Here is a 27830-nt window from a genome sequence, read left to right on the forward strand (position 1 = left end):
AGAAAAGGTTCAGAAAAGGGTGACTAAGATGATTAGGGGTTTGGAACGGGTCCCATATGGGGAGAGGCTAGAGAGACTGGGACTTTTCGGTCTGGAAAAGAGGCAACTGAGGGGCGATATGATAGAGGTATATAAAATCATGAATGGTGTGGAGAAAGTGAATATAGAAAAATTATTTACCTTTTCCCATAATACAAGAACTAGGGGACACCAAGTGAAATTGATGGGTAGTAGGTTCAAAACTAATAAAAGGAAATTTTTCTTCATACAGCGCACAGTCAACCTGTGGAACTCCTTGCCGGAGGAGGCTGTGAAGGCCAGGACTCTATTAGGGTTTAAAAAAGAGCTTGATAAATTTTTGCAGGTTAGGTCCATAAATGGCTATTAGCCAGGGGTAAAGTATGGTGCCCCTAGCCTTCACTACAAGGGCAGGAGATGGATGGCAGGAGATAAATCACTTGATCATTGTCTTCTGTTCTCCTTCTCTGGGGCATCTGGCATTGGCCACTGTCGGCAGACGGGATACTGGGCTGGATGGACCTTTGGTCTGACCCAGTATGGCCATTCTTATGTTCTTAAGCAGTGTCCTTCTGAATCAATGTAAATAATAGGAAAAGAAAAAGTCAGAGTCTTGTCTTCCCTGAGACATTCAGTTTGATAAAGGCCCCAAGATGGATTGAATAGAAGGAACGTTTCCAAAGATTTCATATTAAAATGAAGCTTAACGCAGAGGCCAATGAATTACAGTAATTCATGAAAATACGCCATAGGGAACAAAGCTGAACTATTCTATAAACCGCTTGCCTTCACTCTGAAAGCAGATAACAACACATTCTTTTAAAGAAGCCTGAGCACGGAATTACAACAAAATGTAATACGCAAACAGGCCTTATTCTTCTAAAAGACACAGAGGCCTGGAGAAAACATGGAGATGGCTAAAAAAGTCCAATATGCACAAGCAGGTGCCATATAAGGCACAGCATAAAGAAGAAAACATAAAAGATTGTACAACAGGACTTTAAACAAAAAAAATATTGACTGACCCTGGAGCAAGCAGTGCATGTGTAACAACAGTCTGAGCACGTTGGAGATGCAACAATGATACTGCAAAATGTAGCAAAGAAAAAATTCCCATGGGGAGCAGGGGAGGCACTATCAAAATGTTGCTTAACAGCCCTGAACTCTATAGGCAAAATGTGACAGAGAGGGGAGAATGCAGGACAGATTAAATCTACCAGCCTGGTTTGAGCATGTGCAGGAAATGTAACAAAAAATAAAAAAAGGTATTAGGATCGTATCTGTCAAAGCAAAGGTAACGGGGAGACAGACCAAACAAGAATGACTAATACCAGTCTCCTGGGCTGTAAGCCTACCCACAACATTAGGATTGTAGTCGTTATTTCAAGATGTACAATACTGTTAAATTAAATTGAATGGACTCAGGGCAGAGGTGACTGACTGTAAAGTAAAGGGACGTCTAAGGGGATGAGACCAAGCTCAAAGTTGGAATAGCCCAGAACAGTGCTGGTGAGTCCAAGTGGACAGCTAATTTGCATGTATCAGTGGAAAGCCCATAGTGGTTACAAAGGCGAGAAGTATAACACTGTCAGTAATTAGGTCAGCCTACTACCCTGAACCAAGGTCACTGAGCTGGGCTGGCATTCAGCAACAATAGCGAGCTGAAAGGAGAACGAGTGTAGGACTGCCTCTGAGTAACTGCAACTGGGAACAGCTCAGAACAGCTGCAGCACAGTGTGCTCTTGCTCTGTTCTGTTCTGACACACCGCTGCTCCAACCCCTGTACCAGCGCTTCCAAGGGGCCTGTGTACGCAGCTCTTCTAGGCAGTGTCCAAGAATTCTTCTCTGGCTGGCAAAGGGGTGTTTATGGCCCCTGTTGTTGCAGCATAAGGAGCCAAGGAAGATGGTGGGAGGCAAGAAATCTCTCCCACTATACTCAGGACCCCACATATGCTGTTAAATCTGCTGTGTAACCCACCCCTTACTGCTGAAGTAAGTGCAGTTTGCTGCAGAGCAATCTAGGTTGCACCATCCCCACGAGGCCAGTCCCAGGGGTGCCAGGAGAACTAAAGCTGCCTTTGGCTCAGCTCCCCCTGGGACCTACCTGTGTGCTATATCTGCAGGCAGCACCGCCCAGCCCAGCACAACACAACCACTGCTGAACAACCATTGCTCTGCATTCCGCACTCCTGCTGGATGGACGCCAGCGATGACTCAAGATATAAAGGAGTGGAGAATCAGTTTCAAATGTCCAGACCTGTGTATCTGAGGCATCTCCATTCAAGCCTGTGTCAAATATGTTCACATCTGAATCTTTCACAGTTCTTGCAGGATTAAGCTAAATGCCATGGGCCAAATTTTGGCCTTGGTGTAAATTCAGAGTAACTCCTTAGATTACTCTGATTTATCCCAACGAAACACACAGCTGAGCTTGGCACTCAGCACATTTTAAATGGCTTTTTTGATGGCAGACTGGTATCTTTCTCTGATCTAAGTTTATGAATTAAATTTGTGCCTTGAGGTTTTTATTGTCTGGCTCACATTAGCTCTATGTACAATCTTAAATGAAGCCTTTCCAGGCCACAAAGCCAGCTATAGCCGTGTCTACACGTGCATGCTACTTCGAAGTAGCGGCACTAACTTTGAAATAGCGCCCGTCACGGCTACACGTGTTGGGCGCTATTTCAATGTTAACATCGATGTTAGGCGGCGAGACGTCGAAGCCGCTAACCCCATGAGGGGATGGGAATAGCGCCCTACTTCGAAGTTGAACGTCGAAGTAGGGCACGTGTAGACGATCCGCGTCCCGCAACATCGAAATAGCAGGGTCCGCCATGGCGGCCATCAGCTGGGGGGTTGAGAGATGCTCTCTCTCCAGCCCCTGCGGGGCTCTATGGTCACCGTGGGCAGCAGCCCTTAGCCCAGGGCTTCTGGTTGCTGCTGCTGCAGCTGGGGATCCATGCTGCATGCACAGGGTCTGCAACCAGTTGTCGGCTCTGTGGATCTTGTGTTGTTTAGTGCAACTGTGTCTGGGAGGGGCCCTTTAAGGGAGCGGCTTGCTGTTGAGTCCGCCCTGTGACCCTGTCTGCAGCTGTTCCTGGCACCCTTATTTCGATGTGTGCTACTTTGGCGTGTAGACGTTCCCTCGCAGCGCCTATTTCGATGTGGTGCCGCGCAACGTCGATGTTGAATGTCGACGTTGCCGGCCCTGGAGGACGTGTAGACGTTATTCATCGAAATAGCCTATTTCAATGTCGCTACATCGAAATAAGCTACTTTGATGTAGGCTTCACGTGTAGACGTAGCTTATATGGGTTACAATGCCATGAGTGACTCTGAGAAAAATGGCTACCAATCGACAGTCTTAAAAGAAAGACAAAAAGGTAAATTAACATCGCCTGAGTCTGTGTGTGAATGTCACAGTCGCAGGTCCAGAGACACAGCTACAGTAAACCCTCGATTTAATGGACTAGTGGGGTAAGGTGTGTCTGTTAATGCCAAAAGTCTGTTATATCTGAATGGCTGTACTGTGTGATGATGCACTGACCTTTCCAGCCCATCACTTGCTCCTGTCCTCTGCCCCCTCTCTCTTTTCCCCCGCTCCTGCCCCATTCTTCCCCTCACACCTCCACCTCCCTCTCCCAATTACCAGGAGAGGAGCTGAATGACGGCCTGGCTCCTTCCTTCCTTCCAGTCCCTGGCTCTGAGCTGCCCACATGAAGGTAGAGTGTGGCCGCCCTCAGCCTGCCAGGGGACTGCAACCTCCAACACCATGTCTGCTGCTCAGTGCCACTGCAGACAGTGGCAGCTGTGCACCGACACACTCCACGCAGACGGGGCTGGGGAAGGAGAGCTCCTGCACCCCAATCCCACAGCCCCCTGTGCCCCCTAGCTCCTCTGGCTCTGGAGGCCCCAGCTGCTGCAGTGGCCCCTCCAGCCCCAGCTGTTCCAGCAGCTCCCCCAGCCCTGGCAGCAGCTCTGTTGAGTCTCCAGCATTTATTTGGGAGGAGCAGGGTGGAGGGGTGCGGGCAAACAGCACCTGTTAAATCGAGGGTTTACTGAATTTTGATTCGTATGGGCACTTTTAGAAAGCTTAAAATCATACCCAACCAGGACACATTTTCAAACGACGAATGGAATTGTGAGCAAGACGGCCACCTGGGATGAAGGGCACAGAGGGACCAAAAAGGGGGACAAGTAGGTCTAGGGGTTACAGCAGGGCCTGGTCTCAGAATTCAGGAGATTTTGCTCCTGCCTCTTTTACTGACTTGAAATGTGTCATTGGGCAAATCCTGATCTCTGAGCTGCCCTTTACTCCTTTTTGACACGAGGATAACGTCAATAAAGTTGTGAGTTAGCCCTTGAGGGAACCATTTAGGAACCTGGGGCAAATAGATTTCTAAAAAAAGGAGGGGGGCATAGTGCTTGGTCCTGCCAAGAGGGCAGGTGATTGGACTCGATGGCCTCCCACGGTCCCCTCCAGTTCTACAAGATGTGTATTGCCATATGTGTACCTACTTACATAAGTCAGTGAGACTTCATTAAGATCTGCAAAGTGCTCAGACATGCTCAGAGGAAAGCTGCAGCAGAGGCACACAGAAGTGCTATTTTTATTATAAAAGCCATTCAATCAGTCATTAAGCTGAGGGACCCATCTTCCCAACAATGTCAGAGGCCAAAGGGCAGGGGAGCACTGGAACTTCAGGTACCCATGCAAGTGAAATGCAGCTGTCCTTTGTCATGCTTAATAATCCTTTTAGGACATGAAAACAGTACACTCACTATTCTGTCTAAATGATTTTATAATTGCCTCCAGCCTTAATTTTATTGGTCTATCCAGTCACTATTTTAATTACAATTATTTACCCCAGGCACTAAAGCCCCTTGGTTTTTGCCCTTTGGTTCACTTATTCTGGTAACTCATTAAGTGTCTGTGTCACATGTTCATTATTAGAAAGTGGAAATGACTCCCCCACTGTGCCAGGGGAGAGATTTTATGGTGAACTACCATCAACAAGCAGTAGCTTAACAGCTTGAGACTCTTCTCATATTAGGCCGCATAGTTTTTTTTAGACCTGTAATGGAACGCAGATCATGATGCTTCCTGCACCAAATGGTATGAGGTTATTGTCCGTGGTTGGTTTTCGTATAGATCTTTGTAGCAGATACCAGGCAACCTTGCATATGTAGAAGAATTAGAGTGCTCGGGTCAACAAGGACAAGAGGTGGGGTAGTCCTAATACTTGGCTATTTTTATAGATCTTTTCTGGAAGAATTTGGGCCCATTGAATCCTGTTGCCTATCACAAGCCCCACTTCACTAGAAATTCAATTCAAGAAACTGATGCATTTTAAACAAGCTTACCCCTCCCCCTTCCCCCAAGTGCTCCCACACAACAGTGAAACAACAGACATCTTAACTGAAGCAAAGGTCAGAAGCAAAGTGTCACACAATGGGCTGGTTTACAAGAACAGAAAGTTTGGTCTAGTAGTTCAAGTGTGGTGACTAAAATCAGAAGCCCTGGGGCGGGGGAAGTCTATCCACCGGAGGCTTAATTAACTTATGTCAGTCCATTGCTTTGTGGTCCTCAGATGAAAGATGGTAAAATTCAGAGTATTGTTATTTATTTACAAAAACCTGTCAGGTACGGACAGGGCTCGTGGTGGTAGTTCAGCTGGTATATTAGCATGCTTGAAGCTCCAAATCAGTCATCTAATACGTGGATGATCTAGTTAACGGATGGTCTGCACCTGTGCTTGCCTGGTCACTGAAAGGAGATGCCAAGTCGTAAGAATGAGATTGGCAAAGAGGATTGTCATGAACATACTGGCCTGGATATCAACTGGCCTGGTAATTAAGACCTGAGCTGTGAATTTTTTGGGGTTCATCCATCAATAGGTGCCAAAGGGCCATTTCAGATTCTTCTTCAACTGCTGGTATGCCTGTTCCACATGGAAGTGTGCATGCACGTTGAGTGCGAGATGGAGAGGTCTGCATCCCCTCATGACACCTGGTTCCTCCCACCACCCGCAGCTGTGAGCTGCAGCTTCCCAGGCTCTGTTACAAACCCCTGTATTCTCTTTTGAGACCTTTTTTCCTGTCAGTATGTGTAAATACTCAGATAGTACTGCCAGGGTTAGCTTTGTATGAGATTTTAGTCTGTTTTTAAATGTTATCCTCCTTTGTTCCTTGGGGAGTCAGTTCTCTTTGCCACAGAGGTAGAGCATTGTCTGTATTCTTGATTCTCCTGGATTTAAACATTGCCCCTTTTGCAGGGCAACTACCAGTTAACAATGGTCGCCCCCATTGCTTGTTGTGCATGAATGAAGGTTGCAATAGAGAAAGTGGACCCCAAAATCAAAGGAGTGCTGCTTGAGGTAGCACTTAATGAAGCCAGCAAAGAGACCATCTTCAGATCTGGGACTGTCAGACAGAGTGTGGTGGTATCCTGTCTCCTCCAAAAGTGACTGAGCTCCTCTCAATGGGAGCACTTTCTCTTCTTCCTTTCTCTCGGCTCTTCTTACGAGAGCTTACGACCCAATGGTCTCTCTGAAGCAAAAAGGTGCTCATCAGGGTTTAAAAAAAAAAAAGAAAAAGTCTCTGGGCACTGACAGACTGGAAAAAAATAAAAATCAAGCATGAGGCTTCCAGGACCAATGTTACAACGTCAGCTTCAGCTACACGTTCCCCACTACCAGATTAGCTCTTTCTACTGTTGACTGTGCCACCAGCTTGCAGGTAGGTGTCTGTTGGGTCATGCCCCCTTAGCGCTTTCTGACACAGCAACTGTTTCCACAGCTCTGGCACTCGCCACACCTGAGGCTTGTGAAACAGCAAGTGATTGGTCATATGTCTCAGCACATCTGTTCTCTCTTATTCAGATGAGCTTGTCAACTCTCATCTTGGCTTTATTAGTACCATCTTCAGCACCAGTACCGACGTCTTCATCTGTCACATCTTCATCATCCCAACTTCGGTGCCGACAATAACTCCATCTATAGGTTTGGCAATAACGCACCATCCTGCTTCAGTACCAAAGGGTGTTCAGTGTTGTCTGGCCCAAACAATCACATCTGCACCGGTACTGACCACGACTAGTTCATTGCATGTACTTGGTGCACAGTCTTTGGTGCCCATCCATGCAGCTTGATGTCAGGTTAATTGACAACATTTGTACCAACCTCAGGGGTTCAATGGATGCCCCATACATATCCTGACACAGCTCCACCACTGACATCAGTGTTTGTAGGTCAGAATCAGAAAACAGCAGGGGGGTCTCTAGTATGTTGGGATGCTCTTGTTACTCTCTCACTTTTCCGAGAGACATTTAGATCCTGATCTTAGAGAAGACATTCATAATGCAAGAAGTGTTCTTGGAGGCAGCCATGCTCTCCTTCTCTGCATAGCCACAGTGACCATATTGGACACCATGGAAAGCTCCAGCTACCTCCCACGGAGATCCACTTGGCCATGTCAGGCACATATTATCCCCTTATTAGCCTGTTCTGGAAGATCATAATCCTGACAAGGCACTCCGCTTCCTGCTGCAACACTGCCTGTAAATGCAAGCCCATCCGAGGAGCCATCTCAACTGAAGGAAGGTATTGCTCCCTCTAAACATTGTACCATCCTCTCTTGATGGAGCCTGGTACCAGATTCTTCATCACTAACACCAGGTTATTTTAAAATGTATCAGGATCTTACCATACTAGTGGCAACCTCTCTGTGAGTCCAAGAAAGCACCCACAAATTAATATATACTTTGCAGATCTTGGGTCCATGTAAAGTTGTGTTGCCTATTAATGAGTCTCTTCTTAGATTGTGCCAAAATCCTGTGGCAGACTCTGTCTGGCTTCACACCAACTACACAAATGAGCTGATTAGTGCTATTAGGTTCCTTCTCGGGGTTATGAACAATTTTATTTGCATCCAACCCTGGACTTCCAGGTACTCATGGATCCGAATGAACATTCTCACCACGGCCATTTTCATACCACACCTAAAGAAAAAGGACCAGAAAAAGTTAGATTTATTTAAAAGAAATTATTCCACCTTAAATCTGTGGATACCTATTGACAAACATCATATGCTTCTTCTAAACATATCAGCTGGGATTCAGTGGGGGAATTTTGAGGATGAGCTTCCATAGGATGCAAAGAACAAGTTCAAAGTCCTGGTATCTGAAGGTCACTTTGTAGCCAGATCTTCCCTAAAGGCTGCGTTGCATTCTGCAGACTCTGCAGCTAGGACGATCTCTACACTGTAACCAGGAGGCAATCCTCTTGATTTCAGAACCCTGGCACAACTGTGGTGGTCCAACAGACCACTAAGGATGTGCCTTTCACAATGAAACAGATGAAATCTTGCCTAAACTCAAATATTCTCATGCCCCTCTTTGACCATTAGAGGTTCGCATCCAAGCTCCACAAACAGTACAGGCTGCAGGTATAATCACAGCAACAGTTTCACTGGTGTAGGAATCATGCATCTCCCAGGAGTCCTATTCTATTTGCCTTTTATCATGGCTCTGCTTCAAGTTCAAAATGGCCTGTGACTGCCTTTTTGAGAGCAGAGTACCAGCCACACCACAGCCACTTTCCCTTTTCCCTCCCTTTGGAGACAAGTTGTGCCATTGTGGATATGGGGAAGGCGGGGAATGTAATATACCTTGACTTTAACAAAGCTTTTTCTTAATACGGTCTCCCACAGTATCCTTGCCAGCAAGTTAAAGAAATATGGCTTGGGTACCTAGACTGTAAGGTAGATGGAAAGCTGGCTAGGTTGTCAGGCTCAACTGATGGCTCCGTGTCTGGTTGGTGGTCATTATCAAGAGGAGTAGCCCAAGGGGTCAGTTCTGGGTCCGGTTTTGTTCAACTCCTTTATTAATGACCTGAATGAGGGGATGGCTTGCACCCTCAGCAAATTTGCAGATGACACTACACTAGGAGGAGAGGTTGACATGGTGGAAGGTAGCGACAGGGTTCAGGGAGACCTAAACAAATCAGAGGATTGTAAAAGTGGGATAATTGGTACAGTTGCCTGAAAAGAGATCAACCCTCACTTGCTCTAACAATAAAAGTTTGACTTGAATTCCATTCCAGGAATGCTCATGCATGGAAGCATGGTGCATAGTGTCATCTTCCTTGCCAGAGGCAGAGATTGTTCCCCAGTGCCCTGAGCACCCATACTTGGAGCACAAGCTGGGAGGAATCTAGCCTCTCTCTGAGCAAATGGTGATGATTCCAAGCACCCGCATATGTAACTGAAACTCCAGTGCTCTTCAGATCTATTCGGAGACCTCCGGTTGGTTCTGTTGTGCATGCTTGTTCATCTTGTCCCCCTGCACTTGCTGCCTAGAGCTCTGGCTCCCTTCTGCACCTCCGAAAGCCATTTTACATGATATAACATGAGATGCTGTCTCTGTGCAGTGGCAACAAGAACATTCCCTTTATGGTTGTTTTTAGGCTCCTGGGAAGCAACTGGGGCTGGTTACACAGGTGTCAATGAAGTGCAAACTTGCTAGTGGTGCTGGCAATTAAAAATAAACAACTTTTTACTTGTGTGATGAGCAGTTTTGATCTGCCATCAGCCAGAAGACAGAACTATTGAGCCTCGTGTGTCTTTTACTTGGACCCATTTTTCAAAGTAAAATGCACATTAAACATAAGGGTCAAAATCAATGCCTTAATTAGCAGGCAAAAAGCAACAAACACAGCTTGCTGAGTCATGGCAACCTGCTAAAAAAATTCCAGCAGCATGAAATCAGGTGCAGGAAGTAGGAAGAACAGCAATAAAGCTGATAACTAGGAGAGTTTGTTTTGTATTCAGTGAACGTGTTCCTGAAAAGTCAAGTCAGGCATATTTTTAAATATGCTCTTCACTGTATACCTCTGAGAATCAGTCCATTTTTAAAGGGACTGTGTCCTTTTTCACTCACTGCCCAAATTCCTTGTCATTTTTACTATTTACTACATATCCTTGCTTCCAATAGACTGTGTGATGGCTGATCTAACCTGTGACATTCAGGGGTTCTCCAACATTTCCACAGTGTGCACCACATTCTAACAGAGGTGGTCACATGGACATAGGTGCTGGGACTTGAGGTGCTGGGAGGGGGGCTTTCATGCACCCCTTGGCTTGAAGTGGTTTCCATCACATACGGGGTTTACTGTTTGGTTCAATGTCTCCTGACACTCCTGAAATGTAAATTGTTTAGCTCCCCTGCACACAGACACCTCACATCCAGTAACTCTCCATCCAGGACAGCACAGCACCCCTGTGGTCAGTACACTAACTGCTTACAGGGAAGAGTAATATTCAAGAAGTGCTTACACTACCACCAACCTTAAACACTCAGAAACCATGAGAGAGACCTCAAAAATGATGAGATTGCAGTAAATATTGGGAGACACTTGGTCATGTTTTCAAGCTCTTCCCACGTCATTTCAGCAGCCAGGGCTACAAGGAAAACACCAAATGTCATTCTGAAAATGGAGGTAAAATCATGACAGTTGCAGCACCTTGTTTGTGAGCTTTTAGCCATCTTCATTGTGAGACGTTCCTTACCTTTTTTGGGACTAAGGACCCACATTGCTTTATTTTGCTCTTAATATCATCTCTGTCTTCCTGCTCCCCTGGAGCTTGCCTTCTCCTGCACAAACAAACCAATGACTCTTGTAGGGAAAAGCTGGCAACCAGGACATCTCAACAGTTGTGAAAATAACAAAACTTATCCACTGTAGTGTAGAGTAGGGGGCTGGCTTGGGCAGGGAAGTTTTCTGAGTGGGACTAAATTCCTCCACGCATGGGCACAGAGCACACTCTGGAAGGATGCATCAGACAGAAGGCAACTGGTGAGCTGAGCAGCACAGCTAGAGGCTGCAGCCCTCCTTGCACCAAACTCATTTTAGAGTGAATGGGACCAGGGGATAAATTACTGAGAGTGACTTGAAGTTCAGTGTGGGCTGCCCTACAGGATCAACGGCTCATGATTAAGCTGAAGATTTTAAATAACAGGTGGCTGAAGCTAGGTCGCAAACACCACACTGAGGAGTCTTATGAAGTCATCTGAGTACTGAGCACCCAAAAACTTCTGCAAATTAGACCACTTTTTTGGGGGCCTAAAGGTGAACTGAGTAGGCTGACAGAAGCACCACAACATTGCCCCAAGGTAGTTATTGTTGTTCCTGCCTTACAGAGGGGGAAATGATGCACAGAAAGCAAAGTCACTTGCTCCATCACCAAGGGTGCCCCTGCTGCTGCTCTAACCACTAGCCTACACTCCCCTTCCAGGAGTCATCTGGGGGATGAAATGGATTTTTGTAGCTTCTTCTTGAAGTCCGGCCTGGGCACAAATGCATGAATACAGTGGACTGGAGAATGATCTTGTTTAATAGCCTGAATATCTCACTTTCTTCCCTCTCCCTGTGCCAGTTTCAGACAGTGCCTGCAGTGACACACAGTGGTGATGAGTGCCTGCTGTGTCACAGGGAGACAGAGGGCACTTACCTTTGTAGGAAATGGTGTCGATTGAATTCCCCCAGAGGAGCACACTGGTGTCTCTCTGAGCTGACTCAAATACTGGCACTCAAGGCTGTTCATAAGATGGCCTTGGTTTCTGTCCCCTCTTCTGTCCTGGTGCTAGGGAAACCATACTGCACGTATATTTGGAACCATTACACTCCAGCATTGTGCTGTCCACCATGTCATTGATTTACCACTTTGTTTTATCATGGTCAGTACAGAACTGTGGGCAGTGTGAGCTGATTAGTATTGTAAATACTGTATTTAAACTCTCTATTTCTTGGGGACAGGGATCTTTTTATTCCATGTACAAGACATGATGAAATACTGTAAAAAGAAAGTGGTTTACTCTAACACCTCTCTATTGCTCCTCTTTCAGTTGTCCTTTAAAAACCCTGATGGGACACTTCGAAAATGTCCTCAAAGGGGAGACTTCTGTGGCTGTCACAGGATTATTCCTCCTTCCTTGTTTACTTGCACAAGACATTTGCATGCAAAGAGCACAACTGTTTCCTTAAGCGTCCCTCTGCCTCTGCCTTTCCCCATTCTGTCTCCCAGGTGTGCATCTCCTTTGACAGGAGACAGTACAGTCTGGTGATTAGCGTGGGAGAAGAGGAAGTAGGAGTTCAGGTACTCTTCCCAGCTCAGCTGCCTGCATGCTGTGCAACCCCAGGCAGGTTCTCCCACGTGTGGAATGAGTATGATAATGCTTACCCACCTAACGTGAAACGGCCGATATAAGTTAAGTGCAAAGTATTATTAAAGGACACTTAATATATAATTCTCAACTAGGACCTACTGCTACAGAAGATGGTATCATAGATCTAAGAAAATGATGGGGAAAAAAAAAAATCAGATGTCAGTGTGACCGGACTGGTGGCTTTGTTTAATCTGAACGTTCCAGCATTCACAAATTCGAAACACAAATATCAGAAGTGGGGGGGTGGGTCGGTCTCTTTGCCCAGCTGACTCTCTCTTTGTACCACCAAAGACGTTTCAAATCCAAGAAACACCAAAAAAACAAATCCCCTCCCCAAGCCCAGGCCACTGAATTTCCTTCCGATTCATCTGGGGGAAGGAGGATGAAAAAGGCAGGAACATGATCTCCACTGCCCTTTCCTTGGGCAGAGCCTCAGGTGCAGGGTCAGGAGTGCGGCCCAAGTGTTTAGCCCCATCCCAGAGGCTCTCGCCACCAGTGACTTTTCCAGGGGGGCAGGTGGGATTCGCAGGACAATCCCAGGGTTTTGCTGCGGGGGGAGCTCCCTCAGCTGCGCAGCCGCCCCGGCCTGCGGTCACTGAGCAGCAGGCGGAGGGGAGGCGACAGGGGCAGGCCAGACACTGCGGGCCGCAGACCCGGCCTGGAGCCGCGGTTACACACACAACCCAGGGGCTGTTATCCAGCGCCGCCGCTCGGCCTGCAGGTGGGGAGCGAAGCCGCCGCCTGCCTGCGGCCCAGGGCAGCGGGGCTCCCGGCCCTGGCGCAGCTCCTGCCATGGGAGCGGGCGAGCCCCGGGGAGGCCGGCTGGCACCGCCCGCTGGCCGCCGAGGAGGGGCGCGGCGCGGCGCGTCTCCCCGGAGCCAGGCCGCGAGTCCCGCTAGCTCCCCCGCGGCAGCGCAGCGCAGCGCAGCCAGCCCCGGCGCTGACATTTCCGGCGGCCGGTGCCAGCCCCTGGGATCGCTCCGGGCCGAAGCGTCCCGCCTGCTGGCCATGGCGGGGGAGGGAGAGCCGAGGCCGAGGCCGAGGCCGAGCCCATGCCCTGCGCTGCCGGCCGGCGGGTGCTAGACGCCCGCGCCCGCGGGAGGCCGCCCAGGGACTGCCCCTCCGGTGGGCCGGCCGACGCGGGGCAGCTGGCGAGCAGCATGCGGCGGCTGGCGGGGCGCACGGTGCATGCGAGTCTCCCATGGGCGCCCGTGATTGTTCCCCCAGGAGCCCGCGGGGCGCAGCCGCCGCCGCCTTCCCCCTCTGAGAGCGCCGCGGGCTGCGCTGGTGCCGGGCGCAGGAGAGCCGGGGGAGGCGCCCTGTGAGGGAAGCCGAGGTACGGACTCGAACCCGGGGCCGGCGGGGCGGGCGCTGCGCTCCGGCGCTGCTGGGGCAGAACGCGCCGGGAGCTGCCGGTTTGCAGGCTGAGCCCTCGGCCTCCGGGCGTCGGCGAGTGCGGGCCGGGGCCGGGGCCGGGGCCGGGCCTGGGGCCGGGCCTGCCTGTGCCGAACCCGAGCGGGGCTGCTCCGGGCACCGCCAGCCTCCCGGGCCGGGGCAGGTTCCTGCGGTGCGGTGCGGTGCGGTGCGGTTCCTTACCCGGTGCCCCGGTGCCAGGCTCCGCGTTCATCCCGAGAGACTCGCGCCCGGCGTCCGCCCCCTGGCCGGCGTGCGGCGAGCGCGGGGTGACAGCTCCCCCAAGCGCTAATTGGTGCGCTGTGTCTTTAAAAGGTTAAAGCCCCTTTCGAAAGGGCCTCGACTCCTAGTGGGAAAAGCCCAGAGAGGCTCTGCCTGGCGCGGGCTCCAGGAACCAGCTGCTGCTCCGCTCCTGCGTCTCCGGGCGGCGTGTGTCACCGGCTCGTCAGCCGCGGGGCGCTGGCAGGCCGCTTCCGTTCGGCTCCCGGGGCCCGGGTTTATTTTTATGCCGAGGAGTAACAGAGGAAGGGTTTGTTCCGGCTGGAGCATGCTCACAACCTGCGCGCTCTCCCATTATTAAGCAGCCTGCTTCGGGGCTCTCCTGCACATGCCGCGTTCTGGCCATTGTTGTTACTCGGAGCGGGCGGGCTCCAGAGCGGGGCTCGGTGTGACGAGGCAGCCGGGCTCGTGACGAGCTGTCCCCTCCTCGCTTGAAACAGGTGCTAAGGGACGAATGCAAATAGCCCCGGGCGAGCAGTGCGCTGCCTAGAGAAGGGCCCCCCCCAGCGCAGCCTCTGCCTGGCGTCAGACAGCAAAGGTAGGCGCCGGGGTTGTGCATTCGGCCTGCCTCTGCCTTTGCCGCGGTTGCAGCGGCCGGGGGACTGGTGCTGCACGGCGCGATTCCATTTTTCCCTGCGTCGAGGTGTCTGGTTGCTGTGCAGCCAGCCCGGTGGGCTGCGCTCCGCTGCTGTGTGCCGCGCGCGCGTGAGGCTGTGTATTCCCCGGGAGGGCTGTGCTCACCGCTCTGTATGGCGTGATGGGGGAGAGCTGGGCGCCTGGAGTAACCTTAGCAGTGGCAGTCAGCAGCCATCGGGAGTGTAACCCTGTCTGTGCCACGCTGCTGGTCCGCCCGAGTTAATTAGCCTCGGCTGTCGCCTGGATTCATCCTCCACTGACAGCAGCTTGGTTTTCGCCCGCTGTAGCCATGTTTTCCTGGAGGAGCAGAGGAGACCAGCGTGGGTGGAAGTAAAAGGCCTTGTCTGCAGGCCAAGAATAAGATGGACAGGCTGCTGAGTGGGAGTGTTTACCCCGGCAGGGCTCCTGACCATGGCATTCGGGACAAATGGGTGTGTGGCTCTCCGGGAGGCCTCCTCCTGCTAGAAGCGGCATCATGCCACCTCTCAGGGCTATGTGGAGTTGGGGTGAAAAGGTCCTGCTCTGTGCTTGGTATTCAGACTCCATCTCTGGTAAATACCCAGAGCTCCTAATTGATGTTCATCTGATTTCAAAAGATGCATCCCTCATTTCGCAGGCAAAGCTCCCTCTGTAACTGAATGGGAACGTCATCTGTCCTGCGCTGAGCTGGGCCACTGGCCGTTCTCCTTGCAGCCTGCCAGATAATGTTTGGATCTAGGCTGTGTTTTCTGCTGTTCATGGGTTTGTCCTTTCCTCTAGCCGTCAGATTTTGGCGGGCTATTGTGACATTTGTTCTGCAGATGCATGCTGTACAGCAATCTCATGCAGTACCTGGCTGCCTGTCTTGCTCAGGCACTGCTTTTTGCTGTGTTCCACAGAACTGCAGGGCTGGAATTGCAGCAGTGACTGCAGAGGGCTCTTTTGGGCCAGATTATGCATGATCTTCTGTTGACTTCAGTGCTGTGAACCTCAGACAGCAAAATTTGGCTCTTAGCCTGGGCATCTGGAGGTAGATCTTTGATGTCTTTAGGTAGGCTTGCGAAGGATAAGGATTTTGTTGTGTGTGATAGAGAATAGGTACCTGTATTAGATATGGCCACTCGTGACCAGCAATTAAAGAAATGTTCTGCAAGAAGTTTGACATTTGTGAACTGTGAATGCCATGAGCATTTTGCATGTCACGTGATAGTTCATAGGTATACCCTAATTAGGCCCCCTAAAATCAGAATTGTGGATGTTTAGGCTGACAGCTGTAAGATAACCGTAACTGCATGCAAATCTCCCCCAGTTAGTTACTTTAATTAGGAATTCATGGACATGGATGAATAATGTGCATGCAATGGGACTAAAATAAATTGTTGGCTTAGACTGTGTTAATCTGAGAATATACCTACCAGTCCTGTGTTTTTGTCTGAGTCATTAACCACATGTCTGACCTGTCATTAAGTACTCTTCTTCCAGTCCTTTACCTGTGCTGCCGCTCCTGACTGTTTGACTAGCCTGCCAGGGAGATTCCCAAGATTGCTTCTGCAGTTTGTATGTGCGCACACCTCTCTCCCTCTCTGAAATGGCAACTTCGAATCCTAACATGAACTTGTCACCATCCAAGTTCACGCTTGGTGGAGAAAATGCAACTTGTATCTTAACAACTCTGGCACATCCCCTATCTCAGATCAGTTAGTTATGAGGCATTGTTTCTGCAGAGTAAGAGTCTGTCTCTGGTTTTGCTCTAGGAGCATTACTATCCGTAAACTGAAGCCTCAGCTCTGCTATTTAGTAGATTCTTTTGAAGATTTTGTTTCCGTTCTGGGCTGGAAGCAAAGGAATGGAGTTTATTTATTTATTTATTTTGTTGTAGCCAGCTTGTTTGCACAGCTTGTCATGTGAAGCACTACCATGTGAGAGATCCTGTTCTTTTTCAGTCTTGGGGCTTCAGTAAACTCAGACAGGCAGGGGTTGGCAGGATTCTTGGGATGTGCTATTTGGATGAGACACCTCCACAGAAAACTCTAGGAGCTTCAGGAAAGTGGTCTGGGTGACTTATTAGGAGAGGCTCTTTCTGTTGAGTCTCTTGAGAACCATTGCTCCTTCAGGGTGTCTGAGGTGATGTGCTGCTAACAAGCTGTAACATCAATATCCTCATCTCGCTAGGTCCTTAAAAATTCGGTAGCTCTGTTTTCAGGAATGGGGAAACCCTGGTGTTCTGGCCAAATTCCAATTTGGGTAACTTCATTGTTCTTTCCCAAATCCCCCACATCCCCTTAATTTCATTTGGATGTAATTCACTTTACTTCCTGTTGTGAACGGTGATATAGGATTGCTGAGCACTGCAAAATATCTATTTTTATCCCAGAGGTGTCTGCATTATTCATAACATTTATGCAGGAACTTTTGTATAATGCCACATGTTTCTAAAGGACTTCAGGATTCTATGGGAATGAAAGGCCTGCCCTAAACCAGATTATTGTTATTTTCCACCTCCTGGGGATGGAAAGGGAAAGCTAGGAGTGGAGTTCATCGTTCTGAATCCCTGTGGAGACCAGGTAGCACCATAATGTCATTGGAGAATACTGCTTTTTTTGGTTGTAGTGTTTGTAAAAGAGAGTTGGGTATATGTGTGTTGACCCACACCCTCATGGTAAGAGCTAAGTGTGTAGAATAGTGGTTTACGAGATGTTGAAAATTCTGAAATTTGACTAGGACCAGTCTGATATTCTGAACTGATGCTGGGCAAGCAGAGGTAGTTTTGGGTGGATGGTCATTGCTGGGTTTGGAAATCTTGACTATTAAAAAGAGATACACAGGCCCCCTTGAATGCCTCCAAACTGTGGTGTGTGGTTATTTGTGTACTTAACTATGGTTAAAACCGGAGGCTCTTAAATAAATATCCTGATATTTTTTTCCCAAAAATTAGCAAAGGTATGGCCTGCCTGCTAACTGTATTTTATGTAAATATAAGAAATTTTCCAAGGAAAATCCAGACTCTTTGTGGATGTGCTGGGCATGGCACCCAGTTTGAAAAGCCAGAGGTTAGCGAGTGCTTTGCCATCTCCCAATCTTGTTTCATTAGCTTAGCTCAGAATTTGCACCTAGATTTCAGTTGGTCCAGTAATTACCATGAATACTTCACTCTCTTCGTTTTTGGTATGAAGCTGGTGAGGAATACAAGAGGTCGTGAAGAAATGGGGATTTTCCTAATTTTGTATGAGTACTCTGTGTGCCTCAGTTTCCCTGTGTTTGGTAGTATAACAAGGATGTGTGATGGTTGCAGAGCCCCCCCTCCCCCAGCTGGCAGGGGTGACTGCCATTTTGCTCCTTGGGTGGGGCATTCTGTATCCTGGGAAGTGGAAGCTAGAACTGCTCTTTTGCAAGAGCCAACCAGAGGAGTTGGAGAACTATGAGTGGGGAGAAAGCCAGGTGCCCAGGATGGGGATGACTGAGTGTAGGCAGCAGGAAGCTGGCCACTTTCCTAGTTTAGGACTTGGGGCTTAGAGACCAGGGCTCTGGGTCTGCCACAGTTGGCCTTTGCTCTGGCTTTCTGAGCTAATGAGGTCTGTTCTACATTGCATCCATGTTAGTAATAAACCCTTCTATGTTACAATGCTGGCTAAGAGTGCCAGTAGCCCCTTTGGAGGCATGCTTGGGTGCCCTGTTTAGTTGGTCTCACTGTAGGCAGCGTAAAGCAAGGGTGCTGAATGCTTTGAGGTCAGACCTAGGAGGTGCTGAAGTCAAGACTTGCCTTGGTGGGAATATGTCTGGAGACAGAGCCCTGCAAATCCACAGATATCTGCTTTCTAGCTGCTGGTATCCACATCCATGGATGTCATGCTACTAGAAGGTCCTGTATGAGCTTCATTCAGAGCAGCTCCTGAGTACCAAGTCTGCTTTCCCATGACTCGGGGTCAGGACAGTGCTAACCCAAGACTGTCATTTGTAAATAGACCAGCTGGCAGCCATCACTTTATCTGTGGAAATGAAAACAAGCCTATGCTGATTTGTGGCTCGGAACATCTGGCTCTCTTGATACAACAGGCACCACAGAGAAGTGTGTGTACCACCCATAGCATGAACACCCCAAGGGCTGTGGGGACTGGCTTTTTCTTCTGTGTTTTCCTAGCACAACAAGGCCCTGGTCACTGGGTGGGGCTTCTCGGTGTGACGGTAATACAAATAATAAATAATCATAATTGTAGAGGAATCTGAAGCCTAAAGATATTCATTTCTCTGGTGGCTTAGTCCGTGTTGTCTCAGTTTGTTGGTAGCAAAGTGTGGTTCAAAGGGCAATGTGCTGCTTTTGCCATGTTTAGAGATTGCTAACCTTAGTCCTATGACAATGTCAGAATGGGTAGGCCCCAGCTTCTTTCTCCGGATCTGCGATAGACTTAAGGCACCTGTGGTGAGGGTTGAGATGTACCGCTTGCTTAGCTCATGAGTGGGCTCATTTTTTTCCCCCGTCTTAACGCTAGCCAGGCAGGTGTTAAGAATTTTTGTTGACATTTAGGATTTTCTTTGTACTCTGTATGGAAGATGAAGCAGATGGGAGGTATTACTTGGCCAAAATCTGCATGCATGTTACTGGCAGAGCTGAGAAAAGAATGAGGAGTCCCAACTGCTGCAGGACCCAGTGCCTGCTATATTGCTTTTGCATGACAGCATTCACGAGTCACCAGCATCATAAAAATGCAGGGGGGAATATGTGTTAATTTATAAATGATCCTTATGGATACGGATGTAAGAGAGAACCTGGTTCATGATTGTCTGTAGAATAGTCAGGTTATAGATCTGCAACCTCGTCTCTTCACTGCATAAACTAATAGCCCTCAAAGTCTCCTGCCCTGCCTCACACACATTTGGAGTATGAGTTACAAATCCCTGTGGAAGACTGAATAACAGGCCTTGTCCCATATCATCTGCTCACTGTGATCACATTTCAGGATTTCGGTCAGCTGCCTGTAGCGCCCCTCCATCCTCCAGGTGTTCTGGGTTTTTTTTTTTTTCCTTCTTATGTGTCCAGGATGGCTGTGGCAGGAGATGGGATGTTGGTTAAGGTGATCAAGAACTCTGAGGTAGTACTGAGCATTCCTGCTCACATGCTCAAGTTCTTGCTTGTTGCTGGACGATTGGTTGAGCAGGTGTTTGCTACCCCTGCCCAACTTCCCAGGTCAGGTTAGCAGGGATCTTGGGGTTTGTTTCTTCTTCCTCTGAAATGTCACATGCTGAGATTATCTCAATACACTTCTCTGCCATTTGCAGGAGCCTCAGGTGTGGTTCACCTCAGTCTTTCCTGTTCTCTGGCTGTGACACATAATAGCCTTGTCTCCTATCTGCTGTAATGACACATCACATCAAAGTGGAAGGGACCTTGGGAGGTCATCACATCCAGTCCCCAGCCCTCTCAGCAGGCCCAAACACCATCACCCTTTTATTTGCTCCAGAACCCTAAATGGCCCTCTCAAGGATTGAGCTCGCAACACTGCCTTTAGCAAGCCAATGCTCAAACCACTGAGCTATCCCTCCCCACACACTTCAGTCTAATTTGGGTATTGGGTTTAATGTGCAGGTGCCAAGTGGTGTTGGTGGGTGTGATATACAGAAGGTTGCACTAGAATCAGTGGTTCCCAAACTTTTCGGCATCATGCCCCTCTTTTGACTTTTGAGAAACCCCTCACGCCCCCACGCCTTTTTTTACCATCATCCAACTCCGCCTTGTAACAAAACATCCAATTCAGAATTAAAATAAACACAAACTTGATATAAAAATGTTATTTAAAATTAAAAATAAGCACAAATAGTTTTTCTTGGCCCCTTGAGGATGCCTGGTGCAGTCCCAGCTGTCCAGCTGCCCGAGCCCTGTGCCAGCCTCCAGAGCTGCCTGCGTCAGCCGCCTGCCTGCCTGAGCCTCACGCTGCTGGGCCTAGCTGCCCACTATCACCTGAGCCCCATGCTGCTGGGACCAGCCACCCGAGCCCTGCTAGCTGCCTGCCCGAGCCCCTCCTTTCCCCCCGAAACCAGGCACCACCAGCCTCCCATCTAACTCCATCCTCCTCCCACAAGCCAGGCACTCCCATCTTCCTCCTCCTCCTCCCCCCAACCCACACTCATCTTTGCAGGAGGCAACTAGCTCCATGTGGGTCTTCGCTGGCTGCCTGCTTTTTATAGCGGCTGTGCTGGGTTGCCCATATAAAATGGCAGGGGCTGAGAGGTGGAAACAAAGGCTGGCTCTTTCTTGGGGTGAGGGGAATGATGAGGGGAGGGGCTTGTTGTCTCCTGCTCTCCTGGAATTTCTTCGTGCCCCTGAGTTTGGGAAACCATGCACTAGATGGTTTGGTGGAGCACCTTCTGCCCTGGAGCTCTGTGACTCAAACATCAGTTCCTCCCCTCTCAGTCTCTTTGTATGCAGACTTGCACCCTTCTGGATCTCTCACTATTGTAAAAAGGCAATACGTATCTACATCATACTCCAGGGAGAGCATTAGTAACCACTCTAGTTCAGGTTGTAGGCATGCTTCCACTCTGTTCCCCTACTTTCATTTGCTTGCAACATTCTGAAATTTTCAGTTTGTCATTTTTTTCAATCTTGTTATGTGCTTGACAGTGAAGGTTTTTGGAAAGTTTGTGCGAAAAATGTTTCAGATTGCTATTCTATGGCTCCGTCATCAGGTGAATTTTAATGGTTTGCAACGTAAAAACAGTTTAAGCGTTTTTTTTTAACTGTATTTTTTTAAAAAGCACGTGGGTTTCATTTTGCCAAGCATCTGTTGCTGGAGCTGAATAAACAAGATGATTGCTAAACAAGCCACATTGCTACGTAGTAGAGTAGGGACAGCCAAAAGGCACAGTTAATTGTAATTAATCATGGTTATATTCAAATATATTATAACCAGTTACAGCATAATTTCTTTATACTACTTAAGGGAATGTTGAGCCTGATACCTGGCCAGATGGTGTCAGGTGAATGGAGGAAGTGCTGTGCCTGCACATTTAGAGGGGTCCATTAGCAATGGCTTCATATTCTGATGTCTCTGATGGAAGTATGTCCTAATCCCAGCAACAGACAGAGTGAAGAAATGAGAAATGTAATGGTTGGATCAATGAGTCCGTCTCACTGGACAGACTGAGAGTCAGGAGCTTTGGCACAACTTTGACAGTGATGAAAAGGATGTGTTAATCTAAGACAGCAGAATCTGCTTCGTGGAGATAGCACAATGTCTCCAGGGTGCCGGGTATATGGCTAGCGGAGGTCGGAGTCGTAGGTTTGTGGAAGGTGTGTCAGTAACGAATTGAAGGGGTGCTCCTGTCACTGTATGTAGGCTGTTGCATTGTTGTTAGAACCACCAACGATGTGCTCCAATTGTTTGCTTGGTAATCAGAGTCAATGGCAGGCGTTTCAGAAACAAGGAGTTCCATCTCCAGGTAACCGCCAACACTTGCTTTGTTCAGCCTAGCTGAATGTTCTTTTTCTGAAATTACCCTGTGCCCGCCCCTGAATTATTTGAACAGAAAATGTATTTTCTGGGATGCTAGTAAAGTGCTTATGACCTATGAGCCTCACGTTTTATTTTTCTGTGATGAGTCCAATGCAAAACCTGCCAACCCCCTAAAGTTGGGGGAAGGTTAGATTCAGATCTTGATGTCTGCGGCTTAGGCCCAGCTCCATCTTTGATAGGAACCCAAAATAATAAGGGTAGAGTTTTCCAAACATCTGAGTGGCTTGGGTACTCAAGCCACGTTGAAAGTCACATGTGTTCTCCAAAACCTGGCTCGTGACTGCTTGTAGAATAGTCAAGTGATAGATGTGCAACCACATCTCTTCACTGCAATACATAGAATAAAAGCTTTGCCAAGAGTCATCATCCCTGGAGAAAAATACTGATACACACTCTGCAGATCGTGGTATTCTGATTTGTTAGTACAGTCCCTGATGCTCTACACACAAGGAAAACACGTGACTCTGGCCCTGGGGACCTTACACTCCTACATACTATTATTATATTGTTGTTATTGTTTAGAAAGCAAAAATGTAATATGAAAAGGTGGAAGGATTATGGTATTGTGCTTAGACATCTAGAGCAGATCAGGAGTCAGTTCCTAGCTCTGCCACTGACAATCTGTGTGACCTTGGGCAATTTCCTTAATCTCTGCACTGCAGTTCCCTATAAATAAATCAGGATGATAATATGTCTTTTGTCCCAATCTCTTGACGGTCTTGTGCAGTTAGATTGTTGGCCTTGGGGGCAGGGTTTGTCTCTCACTGTATATATTGACTGTCTACAACAGTACGGCCCCAATGTTCAATGGGGTGTCTACATACTACAGGTTGAATCTCCCCCATCTGGCAACCTCAGGACCTGACTGGTGTCAGATGAGAGAATTTGCCGGATTATGGGAGGTCAGTATATCTGGCAGCATTACCAAATCTTCCACTACTTACTGGGCTCTTTGAAGACATTTGGGGTAAACTACAGCTAAATAACAGGACAGAACACTAGGAGCCAGGATTGGTGACTGTAAACAAACTGTATGGGACCACAGGAAACTTGGCTGAAACCATGATAAATGGACATCTGGATAACAGAAATCATGTCGGACCATAGATGTTGCTAGACAAGAGAGTACCAGACTAGAGAGGCTGAGCCTGTACATTGTGAATGATGTCATAATGCAGGAGTGTTTTACAAAATAAATTTTTAGTGGGAACCCTGGGAAAATAGCTCCCAATGTACCTAATTTTCTTGGAATTGTTTTGCAATGTAATTAGCATAAGAGTGAAGCACGTCATGACAAAGTTGAAGGAAAACACAAACTGTGAATTAAACTTTTGAATGTTCATTGGCATGTTATGTCAGAGGTGAGCAAACTTTTTACATCAGGCCCATTTTTTGTACCTGCAATTATCAGGGCCATGAACCTGTCTAATGTCATCCAAACAGACGTAAATTTTGGTTGTGCTCATAGGAAACAATAAAACCTTTTGGCATGTGTAGGAAAATAAGTCTATAGAATGTAAAACTTTTATTAATCGGTGTATAAATGTGAATACATAGACATAAAAACAGTAACATTTCAATGCTTTAATTAGATGGATAAACCTGAGACACAGCAGCAGATCCAGCTGCACCCTGCCCTTGAGAAATTTCATACACCTTTGACCCCCCGCTTTGTACACCCCTGTGTTATATAACAGAAATGCTGCATGAAAAAACAGCAGTAACTGTGCTCCAGACTCATGCTGTGGAAGATAGGCAAGTATAACTACCATTAAGGGAAGAAAGAAATGCTGTCTACTACTCAGGTCGGAGTTTCTGGGTTCCATTCGCAGCCCTGTGGTTGACTTGCTGTGTAACTAAAGGCTAGACACTTCACAGATATGTGTGTCAGAGTGTGATGTATCTCACAGAGGTCTTAACTAATTATTGTTTGGAAAATATATTTAGATCCACAGATGCAGAGCAGTGCATCAGTGGAAATTGTTATTACTGGGTACAGTAGACCCCTGACTTACGTGGAGGTTGGTTCCTGTGCAACCCTGCATAAGTCAAATTTTGTGTTACTTGGGAGAGCCAGGAAACTGAGCAGTGCTGGACAGTTTCATGTCTCCTGTGAGTGGCACGGAGCTGGGAGTCTGGCTTCAGCTCCTGGCCACTCACAGGAGACGCAAAACTGATCAGTGCTGCTGCACTGGTCAGTTTCTCCACTCCTGTTGGTGGTGACAGTTGCTGCTGTCTGTGGTGGCGGCTGACTCTCTGAGAATGGTGGGGAGCTGGAGCCTGGCTGCCAGCTTCCCTGCTCCCCTGAGTGGCGGGCAGCCAGGTGCCAGCTCCTTGCCACTCAGAGTGATGTTAACCTGAGATTTGAGCAACTTGAATGTGCGTATCTCGGGGTTCTACTGTGTTGATAGGAATTTTTTTTTTGAAGTGCCACATGTTTTTGTGAATGTGGGTGATTGCCACAGCAGTTTTTTCTCTCTCTTGATGCTTTATGAAGAAAACAAAGTAAGTCTTTCCTTTGCTGGGTGTATACAGCAGGTGTTTATAGGGAACTCTTCTTCAAATGCTTACACTATTGATACGGATGTGTATTCCTTCAGTCATTTGTGGTGCGCTGAGCATTTGCCATTGTGAATGCTGCTCATGTACAAGCTGTTTCTAATGAAGCATACTCCTGATTCACCGAAATCGGGTGAGAGGAAAGCTGTTCGTTATCAGAAGGCCTCTTTCACTTAGTATGACTGAATACTCTTGTGCTCAGCTTGATACTAACCAATAACATAACACAAATTCAAACAGAGACTTCAGTGTTACAGCAGTTTGCACAGGTAGGCACTGCACAAGTTTAGATTGACTCTGTAACCATAATTCTTCCCCTTGCGCCTGTTTCTCTCTCCTTCACAACACAGTACAGTGTTTTCTACAGCTGTTAGTACATAGGTAGCTAAGGGCAGATCTTCACACCCTGCAGTTCAGGCTGGGGCGGTGGATGGTGATCCGGATTGCACACTGAAGTGCAGTGGTGTAGCTCCCCTGTGTGAATGCAACAGATTCCGGCCTAGTTTATGCTGTTGCAGCAGTTCTCAGACTATGGGTTGGGATCCCAAACTATGTCATGACCCGCCCCCCACTGTACTGGGGTTGCCAGGGCTGGCTTAGAATTGCTGAGGCTGAAGCCAGACCCTGAGCCACACCACACATGGCCAAAGGTTCAACCGGAGACTTTCAGCCCTGGCCCCCGGGGCTCAGGTTACAGGCCCCCAGCCGGGGAGTGAAATCTTTGGGCTTGGCTTTGGTCCCCCTGCATGGGCAGAGGGGCTTGGGCTTTGTACCCAGGATGGGGCTCAGGTAGACTCAGGCTTTGTTTGACCCCTTCTAGGGTCACAGAATAGGCTTTGTCAGACGAGAGGTCGTGGTGCAGAGACGTTTTGAGAACTTCTGAATGGTTGTCATTCTGTTTTAAGAGGATTCTCAGTGCAAACTAGGAACCTTTGCATTTGCACCCATGGCAGCCACACGGGAGTTTTGGCACAGCAGTTTGGGGTGCATTCCACATTGCTATTCACTCCCCCACAAGGGGCAGTGTCAACATGGCCTAAAATAGACCATGATGATCAGGTAATTTAAGGCTTTTTGTTGGGGAGAGGTTTTTGCTTGTGCAAATGAGAACGGCATATGGCTCAGCATTGTTGTGCACCTATGCAAATGGTCAAAATCAGGCTAATTGTTCAAATGCAGCTGTAAACCCCAGCACCAGAAGGGTAGGACTCTCTACTCCTTCTGTGGGGAAAAGTGGGAAAGCCAGCTATCACCAGCCTCTTTTCCTTGAGTTACAATGTGTATTACCCATTGCACTGGATTCCCTACCTGGACGTTCTGAAGCCTGTGTAGGTTGAGACTGAATGGAGCTAGATTAGACTGGACTAGGCTAGGCTAAACTCTGTTGCCGGCAGCAGACCAGTAGTAGGGTTGGAACAAAACCAGGATGGAATGATAGTGGTGCACAGCTGACTTCACAGCCCGACCAAGTTAAGAACACACCTTTTCCTGGAGTGGAGACAAACACACAACCCCCGTCCACCTAAAGGTATAATTAAGGTGACCAGGCAGGTTCTATTTTGATTTTTCTGACATAGAGGATCAGAATGGGTCTGGGCAGAGACCCAAGCTTAATTTTATTTTATTTTAGAAAAGGACTCCCTCCGACAGAATGAGCCAGACCTTTGTTGCTGCCTTGTTACTTAATAGAAGGGCTACAAAACTATCACATTTCTTGACTTCAGATTGCTCAGCTATGCAGTCATAATTCGACATTAACATTGGTTTTACATTTAATTTCTCAGATTCTTTAAAAACCACAGATAGGGAGAGACCAATCATCAAAGTCCAGCTCTTACCAGTTGAAGTTATTAGCAAGCTAAGTATTTGTAGACTTCATGTGTACCACTTGACCAGCAGTTGCCTTTGTCTTTTAGTATTGCAAGCAAAATGTACTTTTATATTCATATACAATTGCAAAATCACAACTAAAACCATATCATTAAGGTGGCATGAGCATCCCCAGATTCACTGCAGTTTCCATGATTTTACTTTTTTTAGGGAATGTTTTTAGCAGTTTAAACCTTTTGTAAAGCCTTAAAGCTGAATAAGCAGCTTTAACCAATCTAAAGTCTTAGATCATTTTAAAGAGCTTGTGCCAATATAAGGACTTAAAACAGCCTACATACCATAAACACACATAAAGCTAAAGTATGAATATTTGGTCAGTCTCAGCTTTGGTCGACTTGTGCATGGTAAATCTATTACTGCGTAGCTTCCTCATGACCTGATCAACACCAGCTGGCCTTAGCCACATGATGCCTTTTAGAAGAGACCTGACTTCCATAATTTTGCTTTTCTAAAGTTGGATATTTACTCAGTCTGGTGTTAGGAATACAAAAGTTAAGGATGAACATACAGCCTTAACTCTGCCTTCTCTTATGCTATGTCTCCTGATAGTCTTTAATTACAGCATGTAGTCACAGTTATTGTAGATGTGCACGTGAGTGTTATGTTGTAGTACAATGAATGATATCATGGATAGGAGATGAAAGGCTCCAAAGAGTTAAATGCAAATTGAATAGTCAGTGCCTAACCACTTAGATGTCTTTGAAAATACCATTCATATTATTTAAAGACCCTATATGACTGTGTAATTAAGCACTCTTTCATTTGTTCATATAAGAGAGAATAATTTCATGCTGTGTGGCTAACCTTAACTTTTACATTTTCTTAATTTTGAGCCCTATCTCTGCAGACTTCTCACTGTGCTAGCATAGAGCCTAATTATCCTCTCATTCCTTCCGGTGACAACTGGAAATAACCTACTGGTTTCTGTGACAGCAGAATTAGGTCTGTGGTATTCTTACATTTAAATTAGATGTCAAGTTTCAGCTTTACAATTGGTCGGGTTCAAAGGCTGAGCCTGCCTGCATTTGCTTTTCCTTCAAGGATTGCGACTCTCTTGTAGTATTTTTTTTTTTTTTTTTCCCCCCCCTCCTCCCGGTTGAGAATCACAAAGTGGCAACAGCCCCAGCACCTTTCTCATCAGAGGTCACGGGATATGCCAGCTCTAAAGCTGCATTGCCAACAAAAGCCATAGTCAAGGAGATTTTCCATCTTCATCTCTGGAACGGGCCTGCTCCACTTGTCCAGCCATCAGATGCCAGGTTACAGTTTGCACTGCCGAGTACATGTACACTGCATTGCAATCTGAGTGTCAGTCTCTCAGACAG

The 27830-nt window shown here is 47.6% G+C and overlaps 1 protein-coding gene and 1 long non-coding RNA gene across 4 annotated transcripts in view; one reads left to right on the forward strand and one right to left on the reverse strand.

Moving 5' to 3' along the window:
- Positions 1-5457: 5457 nt before the first annotated feature.
- On the reverse strand, positions 5458-13972 carry LOC142001413 (uncharacterized). The gene is made up of 4 exons (XR_012642475.1): positions 13838-13972; positions 10585-10669; positions 10363-10476; positions 5458-8017 (listed from the first exon to the last, which is right to left on the reverse strand). It is a non-coding gene; the product is annotated as an uncharacterized LOC142001413 (long non-coding RNA).
- HIVEP3 (HIVEP zinc finger 3) overlaps positions 12421-27830 on the forward strand; it is a 460559-nt gene continuing 445149 nt past the window's right edge. For 2 of the 3 annotated variants that reach the window (XM_074976609.1, XM_074976612.1), the window contains exon 1: positions 12421-13577. The gene's annotated coding sequence lies outside the window, so the exon portion shown is untranslated. Of the gene's footprint in view, positions 13578-14349; positions 14472-27830 lie in introns of those variants that run through there. The other variant, XM_074976610.1, reaches the window with a different exon arrangement.

The sequence above is a fragment of the Carettochelys insculpta genome, chromosome 24 (assembly GCF_033958435.1).
Source record: "Carettochelys insculpta isolate YL-2023 chromosome 24, ASM3395843v1, whole genome shotgun sequence".
NCBI classification, from domain to species: domain Eukaryota; kingdom Metazoa; phylum Chordata; order Testudines; family Carettochelyidae; genus Carettochelys; species Carettochelys insculpta.